Source organism: Bos javanicus, chromosome 1, assembly GCF_032452875.1.
Source record: "Bos javanicus breed banteng chromosome 1, ARS-OSU_banteng_1.0, whole genome shotgun sequence".
NCBI classification, from domain to species: domain Eukaryota; kingdom Metazoa; phylum Chordata; class Mammalia; order Artiodactyla; family Bovidae; genus Bos; species Bos javanicus.
The window spans coordinates 19,940,905-19,951,931 of NC_083868.1; the positions used below are offsets into that span (position 1 = coordinate 19,940,905).

Sequence of the window (11,027 nt, forward strand, 5' to 3'; positions counted from 1 at the left end):
TGTTATGAGGAAATATTTTGCCTTGGGTATTGTAAAAATGACAGTAGATTTAAGTTTTCTGTATAGCTTCACAGCTTCTTCATTTTGTTTGCATTATTTTTCATTTAAGACAGGAAAGACTTTATCCAAACCATCAGAGAAAAAATGGATAGCTTGAGTCTGTAACAAAGTATCATTTTTTATTTTATTTTATTTTTTTGTTTTTCTGTTTTATTTTATTTTATTTTATTTTTAAATTTTATTTTATTTTTAAACTCTACATAATTGTATTAGTTTCAGGATGGGGAACACATGTATACCTGTGGTGGATTCATTTTGATATTTGGCAAAACTAATACAATTATGTAAAGTTTAAAAAGTATCATTTTTTAAAGCATAGATCAATAATTGTATATGAGGATATACACTGCTACATGCAAATTAACTGATTGGACCACAGCTTTTCCATGTTTAAAATAGAATAAACTCCCCTGTAAAAGCAATACCTGTGTGACATTTTTAACTTGAGTATTTCTCTCCTTTTTCTTCTCCCTCTCCTTCAACAGAATCCACATCAGTCTCCACATAACCCCTCTCAAGGGCAGCTGTGTCCACACAGGCCTCAGAAACTCTCCCTCCTGCATGCCCTCGCCCATGTACCAGTGAACAGAGGCACGCTTGGCAGGCATCAGGTCAAACTTGTGGTCCAGGGGAGCTCAGGCCTCAGCGATGGCTGTGGTGTTGCTCGGCATGCACACAGCTCACTGTCCTTTGGCCAGGTGTCTGCCAGGTGTCACAGTGGGAGGCTGGTAGCTAATGTCAACTCTGAAGCCAGTGGGGCACCATTCCACAAACTGGATGGTCTTGATGGTGACAGTGGCAGTACTGACATCTTTCATGGTACAACAGGCAGCAGGCCATGCATTTACCATGGTGAGGATCACATTTCACCATCTAGTTAGCTGGCTCAAAGCAAGCACTGGTGACCTCTGCTACAGAAAGCCTTTCATGGTGGGCTTTCTCAGCAGAAATGACAGGGGCATATGTGGCCAGGGGAAGTGGATGCAGGGATACGGCACCAGCTTGGTCTGGAATTCTGTCAGATCAACATTCAGGGTTCTAGGACTTCCCTGGTGGTCCAGTGGTTAAGACTCAGTCCTTCCACGGCAGGGGGCATGGGTTTGTTCCCTAATCAGGGAATTAAGATCTTGCAGTGCAACGTGGCCAAAATAAATAAAAACAAAAAAACCCGAAACATTCAGGGTTCCATCAAACCTTAGGGAAGCAGTTACAGAGGACAAAACTTGACCTATCAATCTGTTCAGGTTAGTATATGTTGGTTACTCAATATCAAGGTTTCTAAGACAGATGTCATAAGTGCCCTCATTGTCTACCATGAAAACACAATCATCAGAGTGCTCTAGGGGGTGTGGATGGTGATGATGGAGTTGTAGGGCTCAACTACAGCTATGGAAACCTGGGGTCACTGAGTAAATGGAGAACTGCAGCTTGGACTTCTTGCCATAATCAACAGATATTCCATCAGCAAGGAGGTGAACCTAGAACCAGTTCTCCCACCAAAGTGGTGGAGAACCAAGAAGCCTTGAAGACCTGTGACTGGTCAGTCAGTTTCTGAATTTGGTCCATGATGAGGTTAGTGATCCCCTTGCCAGTCAGTTCAGTTCAGTTGCCCAGTTGTGTCCGACTCTTTGCGACTCCATGGACTGCAGCACATTAGGCTTCCCTGTCCATCACCAACTCCTGGAGCTTGCTAAAACTCATATCCATCGAGTCGGTGGTGCCATTCAAACATCTTGTCCTCTGTCATCCCCTTTTCCTCCTACCTTCAATCATTCCCAGCATCAGGGTCTTTTCCAATGAGTCAGTTCTTCGCATGAGGTGGCCGAAGTATTAGAGTTTCAGCTTCAGCAGCAGTCCTTGCAATGAATATTCAGGACTGATTTCCTTTAGGATTGACTGGTTTGATCTGCTTGCAGTCCAAGGGACTCTCAAGAATCTTCTCCAACAGCACAGTTCAAAAGCATCAATTCTTAGGCGCTCAGCTTTCTTTATGGTTGAACTGTCACCTTGCCAGTGGTGTACTGAAAAAATGTTGGGCATAGTTACAGGCAACATCTTCCTTGTCTGTGATGAGCTGCTCAAGGTGGAAGAGCTGGCGGTACATGCCTGTGCGAACTTCATCCATGACTGTGAGTTCCAGGTCTGCAAAACTGCCCTAGGCACATGCCTCCCAGCACTTGTCTCTGTGAAGAAGATGATGAAGGAGTCATCTCCTTCCCCAGTGGTCTTGTCACTTGGCATCTGGCCATCAGACTGGGTGCCATGTTCAAGGCAGTAGCGCTCCCAGCCAGCAAAGCTCCTAGCCAGCAATGCTGATCTGGACACCATCCTGGCCAGCATGGATGCAGATGCACTGATACATGGTTGCTATTTTATGGCTGCCCAGCTGGATGGCAGAGAGGAGAAAAGGAGGTTGTTGTTTCTTACAGAGCAACTCTGAGGCAGTAGATGTAAGAGACCTGGGTTTGTTTGTATTCTTGAAGGGACTCAGAATCACTCTTTCCCTCCTCCACTGGAAAAAGGGAAGAACATCATCTTTTCTGGAACGTGTCATAGGTAATGCAGTATTACTTAGTCTTTTTACTGACCCACCATGTAGACACATAAGAGGGATATTACATAGCCACAACACATGAATGGTTTGCTAAGAGCTTGAGTTGTGAAATCCCTTACTTAAAAGCTGTATGACTTTGTCCAAACTAAGGATATCGTCTAAGCCACTTTAAAACAGAGATCTCTATAATACCATGACTTGAAAAGAGAGAAGTCTATTTTTCTCTCCTGTATCAGCTCACAGTGAAGTAATACACAGAGTGGGATGGGCAGATCAGTCTGTCCTTAAAAGATGGCTTCTATCTCTGGGTCCATCATGGCTGTTTCAGCTCTTGCCATCACATCTTCATCTCAGCCATCAGAAACAGAAAAAGGAGAAAGAAAAGCTTACCTGTATTTCTTTTAATGTCTAGGCTTGGCATATAAGTTCACTTATATCCCATTCGTAAGCAAGTCATATATACTCATTTAGTTGCAAAGATGGTGGAAAAATGTAACCTATAATGAAATGGCCATGGGTGCAGCTAAAACATGGGATTTTATTAATAAAGGAATAGAAGAATAATGAATATTGTTTAATGTCTTGGGTCCTGCAAAAGTGGAGCCTAAGTAAGGACTTGGATATAGCTAGTTCCAGTGCATTTACCTGAGAACTGATGCTATTGATCCCAGGAAACAGAGTGGGGAAATGCGAAGAGTAAGACAAGGAAAAGAGAAAGCCCATAAAGGGTGTGCTACCCAGATAGAAACCACTGTGGCAAAATGAGACTCATTTGCTCTGAGGATTATTTGTAGAACCGCATAGAATGTGGCTCAGCAGTCCATGGGGTCACAAAGAGGTGAATATGACTTAGCGACTGAACAACAACAGAATTGTTCAGTGAAGGATGGGGAGGCTGGGGTATTTATCCACTGACTGCCATCCCTCATCATTTATTAACTCTCCTGTACTTCCAGGCTACAGCCCTGCTTAGACAGTAGAATACTGAAGCCAGAGCATTGCAATATTCATGCAAGCATTCACAAGAGTGGTACAAATGTCAAATGGGCCAAAGGGATGTGGCCCAGGGCATCTTAAGTGTCTGCTCCTAAATAGAAGTAAACCTCGAGTGAAAGGTGCTCAGTCCTGTCCGACTCTTTGCAACGCCATGGACTGTAGCCCGCCAGGCTCCTCTGTCTATGGGGATTCTCCAGGCAAGAATACTGGAGTGGGTTGTCATGCCCTTTTTCAAGGGATCTTCCCAACCCAGGGATAGAACTCAGGTCTCCCGCATTCCAGGTGGATTCTTTACCATCTGAGCCACCAGGGAAACCTCTTGACCTTTGTCCTAAATATGTCAGTGATGGATAACTGGGAAGGAGAGAGAAACAAAGTTCTCTCAGGTTATTTAAGGAGGAAAAAAACCTGGTTTGATCTCTTAGAGATAAGGAAATGACAGCACAAACCTAGATGGCTGGGGGGGAATTTTGTGCTGGGAAATTGTGGGAGCTAACTAAGGTGCTAGTACGAGTTATTTGGTGCTAGTCCTGGAGGAACTTGAATATCATCCTGGAAAGTTTAAATGGATATATAGACAAGTACATAGATTTTGAATATCTGAAAATAAATACTTCTGTAATGTGTGGATTTGTTGGGAGAGCCTGCAGGTAGAAGACCAGTTTTGAGATGGTTACAGTGATCTAAGCATGAGATGATGAAAGCTGAAACTAAGGTGAAGCTAGTATGGAGAACCAGGAAGAAAGTTTTCAATTAAAAGAAAAAAAGTTGAGAAGGATACAATGGGAAAGGATAACAGGGTCAAAGAAGGTAAAAGTAAAAAAGTGGAATGACACAGGGGAAATAAGGGATGGAGATTGGTGTGGGGGACAATGACTACATTGTTTACATTAAGCTTACTTTAAAATGTGAAGAATTAAAATGTAAAAATTGAAGTAATATGAAATTTTCTAACTAGGAAATATCCCTGGACAATCATAGGAAAAAGGAAGAGTATGGTGGCAAATCAGATCATCATAAAGTGTTAACTGGTATCAGGAAGTTACCAAAGTTAAATTTTGACATTTTGCATCAGGTAAGCTTTAGAGTTGGTAATTAACTCTTCAGTTTGTTTTCAAGTCTCCTTACTTGATCCAAATCATTCTAGTTCAGAATAAGTATAGGACTTAAATACAGAAAATTGTAAGTAGTATTTTAATCTAAATTAGCCACATCTAATTCCGTCCTGAAAATGCAATATACACAAAATATTTATGCTAATATTTGGTTTTCAAAGCACCCAAAGTAGGAAAGGTTATCATTATTAAATGATCAAAACACTTCCTATTTCTTACCAAAGAAAATAAAAGCCTTATTACATTTTAACACATTATTGACCAGGGATGTTTGCAGGAGCTAATACCTATGGCGTTAATACATCTCTGATCAATAATGTGTTAAAATACTGAAAACAATACATTTTAGGCCAAACTGCATATGACCAATTGCTCCATTTCACCATTTTTAGGACAAAACCTTTAAAAAAATACTTGAAAAGTTACAGATGAGTTGCAAGAAAATTACAAAAATTTCTTGAATATCTTTTATCCAGATTTGCTATTTGCCACATTCACCTTATCACTCAGAGTCCCTTGGACTGCAAGGAGATCAAACCAGTCAATCCTACAGGAAATCAGTCCTGAATGTTCATTGGAAGGAATGATGTTGAAGCTGAAACTCCAATACTTTGGCCACTTTATGTGAAGAGCTGACTCATTGGAAAAGACCCTGGTGCTGGGAAAGATTGAAGGCAGGAGGAGAAGAAGACAACAGAGAATGAGATGGTTGGATGGCATCATCAACTCGATGGACATAAGTTTGAGCAAGCTCCAGGAGTTGGTGATGGACAGGAAAGCCTGCCATGCAGTTTGAGGGGTCACAAAGAGTTGGACATGACTGAGAAACATTTATAATATATGTTACTATTAATTTTTCCCTAAATTATATAAAAGTTAGTTATAGATATCATATCCTTTTATTTATTTCTAAACACTTCAATATTCATTTCTTAATAAGGACATTTCCTCACATAACCACAGTCCAATGATCACAGTTAAGAAGTTTAGTACTATGACCTAATATACTGTCAATATTCAAATTCTGCCAATTATTCAATAATGAGAAACCTGTATGCAGATCAGGAGGCAACAGTTAGAACTGGACATGAAACAACAGACATGTTCCAAATAGGAAAAGGAGGACATCAAGGCTGTATATTGTCACCCTGCTTATTTAACTTATATGCAGAGTACATTATGAGAAACGCTGGGCTGGAGGAAGCACAAGCTGGAATCAAGATTGCTGGGAGAAAGATCAATAACTTGAGATATGCAGATGACACCATCCTTATGGCAGAAAGTGAAGAAGAACTAAAGAGCCTCTTGACGAAAGTGAAAGAGGAGAGTGAAAAAGTTGGCTTAAAGCTCAACATTCAGAAAACGAAGATCATGGCATCTGGTCCCATCACTTCATGGCAAATAGATGGTGAAACAGTGGAAACAGTGGCTGACTTTATTTTCTTGGGCTCCAAAATCACTGCAGATGGTGACTGCAGTCATGAAATTAAAAGACCCTTACTCCTTGGAAAGTAAGTTATGACCAACCTAGACAGCATATTAAAAAGCAGAGATATTACTTTGCCAACAAAAGTCTATCTAGTCAAGGCTATGGGTTTTCCAGTAGTCATGTATGGATGTGAGAGTTGGACTATAAACAAAGCTGAGTGCTGAAGAATTGATGCTTTTGAACTGTGGTGTTGGAGAAGACTCTTGAGAGTCCCTTGGTGCAGGGAGCGAGCTCCGCCCCTGGCAAAGGTCTTGAGGAAGGAGGCTTGGCATACGCAAAGGTGAGATCCAGCCTCAGGAGTCTCCCTGGAAATTCTCGAGCATCTACCCCCAAAACCAGAGTCTGCCTACTTTCTGCTTTGTGCTTTCACGTACACCTCTGACTTTACAGGGGGCTGTCCCCCACTATCTCTCTCTGAAAAAAGAGTTAGCTTACAGCTCCAGTTAATAATTCCTGGGTGTGACAGTGTTTCAACCTACAAACTCCTTTGGAAGTCCTCTAGCCTGCCTGAATAGGTTTTTCCGGCCACATGTGATTGCTCAGAGCCTCCCAACTGTGAGAGGCATGAGATGTTCTAAACTGTCTAAATACAGATTCCTTTGAGCAGTTAAAAGATTGATTAGAAATTGTATTGGTGAAGGGATTTTCACTTCTTGGGCCAATGTTTGCTGCTAAGTTTCCATATCCCTTACCTGCTGTGTCCCTGGCGGTGTATTGATTAATATAATTGGTGTAAATAGTAGCTTTAATGTTTGTAACCTGGGACCCTTGAGTTAATTCTTTTTCTTGTTATAGCCCACCACACCTTTGCTCTGTAGGAATGCAACTTTATCTAATGCTTTTGGAGGGTGGCTCCTGACCAATCACCTTTAGAGAAAAATAAGTTTTCTGAAGAAAGGGTCTTAAAATGTTAACAGGCCTCCGGGCCAGAAGATGATGCAAATCACCTAAGCTTTTGCATATGATAAGTCTGCAGGAAGAAAGCCTGGCTTACTGCATGACTCTACCCCTTCCCCCATTATCCTCTATGCATAACTTAAGGTATAAAAACTACTTTGGAAAATAAAGTGCGGGCCTTGTTCACCGAAACTTGGTTTCACCATGTCGTTCTTTCTCTTGCCTTCTGGCTGAATTATTCAGCCTCTTTTCTCCACTGAATTTCCTCACTGAGCTATCCTTATTCTATTACTCTTTATATCCTTAATTAAAGTTTAATTAAGCAGTTGTCCCTTGGACTACAAGGAGATCCAACCGGTCTATCCTAAAGGAGATCAGTCCTGAGTGTTCATTGGTAGGACTGATGTTAAGCTGAAACTCCAATACTTTGGCCACCTGATGTGAAGAGCTGACTCATTTGAAAAGACCCTGATGCTGGGAAAGGTTGAGGGCAGGAGGAGAAGGGGACGACAGAGGATGAGATGGTTGGATGGCATCACCGACTCAATGGTCATGGGTTGGGGTGAACTCCAGGAGTTGGTGATGGACAGGGAGGCCTGGTGTGCTGCGGTTCATGGGGTTGCAAAGAGTCAGACATGACTGAGCTACTGAACTGAACTGAACTGATTCAATAACGTCCTTTAAAGCATCCTCCCTTGCCTTCAATATCCAATATAGGGTCACACCTTGCATTTAATTATCATATCTCTTTTAGTCTCTGTATTACTTATCTATTACTGCATATGACTTACTCCAAAATTTAAACTTAAAATAATAAATATCAACTGTATATTAATCTTATATCCTGCAGCTTTACTGACTTCACTTATTAGTTCCAATAGTTTTTTTGGTGGAGACTTTAGGGTTTTCTTCAGATAGCATCAGGTCATCTACAAATGAATTGTAGGTCCCTGGTGGCTCAGACAGTAAGGAATCTGCCTGCAATGCAGGAGACTTGAGTTTGATCCCTGGGTGGGGAGGATCCCCTGGAGAAGGAACGGCAACCCACTTCAGTATTCTTGTCTGGGAAATTCCATGGACAGAGGAACCTGGCAGGTTACAATCTATGGGGTTGCAAAGAGTTGGTCACAAGTGAGAGACTCACTCTTTCACTTTCACTTTTATCTCCAAATAGAAACAGTTTTACTTCTTCTTTTCCAATTTGGATGCTTTTATTTCTTTTTCTGGCCTGATGCTGTGGCTAGGACTTTCAATACTATGTTAAATGGAAGTGTCAAAATTGGGCATCCTTGTCTTGCTCTTGATTTTAGAGGAAAAGCTTTCAACTTTTCATCATCATGTGTGCTGTTAACTGTAGGTTTCTCATATATGGCCTTTATTATGTTGAGATATATTCCCTCTATAGGACTTTCGATGAGAGTTTATGTCATAAATGGATGTTGAATTTTGTCAAATGCCTTTTCTAAATCTTTTGAGATGATCATGATTCAGAGAGTAAAGAATCTTCCTGCAGTGTAGGAAACTCAGTTTTGATCCCTGGGTCAGGAAGATCCCCTGGAGAAGGGAACAGCTACCCACTTCAGTATTCTTGCCTGGAGAATTCCGTGGACAGAGGATCCTAGCGGGCTACAGTTCATGGGGTCACAAAGAGTTGGACATGACTGAGTGACTAACACCCTTACTTTTCACTTTGAGATGATCATGTGATTTTTATCTATCCTTTTGTTAATATGGTGAGTTCCATTGATTGATTTGCCCATATTGCATCCCTAGAATAAATCCCACTTGATCAAGGACTGTGATCATTTTTATGTATTGTTGAATTCAGTTTGCTGATAGTTTGCTGATTATTTTTATATTTATATTCCCCAGAGATGTTGGCCTGTGATTTTCTTTCAAGTAATATCCTTGTCTGGTTTTGGTATCAGGGTAATACGACATCAAAGAATAAATTTGGGAGTGTTCCTTCCTTTTCAGTTTTTTGGAATAGTTTGAGAAGGATAGGCATTAGTTCTTCTTTATATGTTTGGTAGAATTGCCCTGTGAAGCTGTCCAGTCTTGTACTTTTGTTTGCTTGGAGTTTTTTGACTACTAATTCTTAAAAAAAATTTTTTTTTTTAGTGAGCTGTGTGGCACATGGGAGCTTAGTTCCCTGACCAGGGATTGAACCCATATCCCCTGCATTTCAAGGTAGATTCTTATGTGTGGCACATGGGAGCTTAGTTCCCTGACCAGGGATTGAACCCATATCCCCTGCATTTCAAGGTAGATTCTTAACCTTTGTACCATCAGGGAAGTCCCCAAAAGCATTTAGTTTTTTAACCAATAAACATTGCACTAGTTTAGAGTTTCCTAAATTGTTTTGGTTCATGGTACCATTAGTGTCTCAATAATTTTTTCCCACAACCTACCTGGGCCAAAAGAAATACCTAACAGTTCCATTTGTTAAACTGTTAGCTTTAAACACCTTAGTAAGTGTTCATGTTTTAACAACCAAGTAGCCATTTATAAAGCATGAAAGTGAAAGTCGCTCAGTCACTCTTTGTGACCCATGGACTGGGGCCTGCCAAGCTCCTCTGTCCATGGAATTCTTCAGGCAACAATACTGAAGTGGGTTGCCATTCCCTTCTCCAGGGGATCTTCCCAACCCAGGGATTGAATGCAGGGCTCCCAAATTGCAAGTGGATTCTTTACCATTTATTTGAGCCACCAGGGAAGCCCTTTATAAAGCATATATATGTACCTAAAGAAAAAGTGTTTAGTTTCATCTTGAATAGACACAGTTACTAACAGGATGGGTGTACCTACTGGGTACAGTCCAACTTCACTAACCTTGGAATGTTTGGACACTGCACTCTCATTTCCTGTTACCCATTGATTTTCACGTGGTCCTTGCTTTTTATTGCAGCCATCATGGAAAGCCCAGCTTTGCAAAGAAAGAAATGTCTTTGAAAGGAGTGTAGCACAATCTAATGAGAATGTGAATCACTTCAAGGGTAGTAGTATCTGACAGATGCTGCTATGCTGTCCTTGAAAATTTTAAATATCTTGTTGGGTCCCCTAGATTACCTCAGGTCATAGTTTGGGAACTGCAGTACTAGCTGATGGAAGATTAAAAGAGAAATAAGGAGACCAATTATACTACTGCATGTAGAAACATGGTCAAGTAGGTATTCCATAAGGTGGAGTATCACAACCAAGATGCAGTGGACATTTTTTGTTTTTGTGTTTGGTCTGTTTGGTTTTGGTATTTGAAGCCCTGACTTGTGGTTGTGTTTTTGCTGGACCGGTTCTGTGGTATGATTTTGGCTGTGGTTTCAGTGATATACCCTTTCACCACCTTTTTTTCTCATTCTGAACATAGATCTCTAGTCTTCCTGAGAATGTGGGAAACCTGATATTCTTCCAGTAAATTTCTTTCTCTGATTGCCAGCCCAAATACTCAAAGTTGGGACAAATAAAAAGGAATGTGACCCAAGATTTCCAGTACTGGAAGAGAGGCAAGGTTATACAGGGTATATTGCACTGATGTCACCAGACAGAAGGCACATCTCACTACTTCCTCTCCTTGCTGTCTGATGACATCAGAGGTCTGTGATAAATGTTAGGCAGATGAAAGGATGAATTTTAGGTAGAGTTATCCAAGTAGGGGAAAAAAGGATGCACAAGATTTACTTAGATGATAGATGCTTTTGGTAAACCCAGAAGTCATTAAATGTTTCTCACTAGCAAATATTCCAGAAGGCCAGATCTAGAGGTGTGTATTAGGAAACTAAATATCTGGCTCAGAAAGCAAGGGGAAAGGAAAACGTGTCTACCTGCATCAACTCATGAAGCAGGCGAATGAGTGAAACTCAGAAAGGCCTCTTTGAAAGAGCAAATGAACAACATTAGGAAATGGAATCCTAGAAGCATG

At 41.0% G+C, this 11,027-nt stretch overlaps 1 pseudogene; it reads right to left on the reverse strand.

Moving 5' to 3' along the window:
• Positions 1–402: 402 nt before the first annotated feature.
• LOC133254194 (tubulin alpha-1A chain-like) lies at positions 403–2,422 on the reverse strand (annotated as a pseudogene).
• Positions 2,423–11,027: the final 8,605 nt, after the last annotated feature.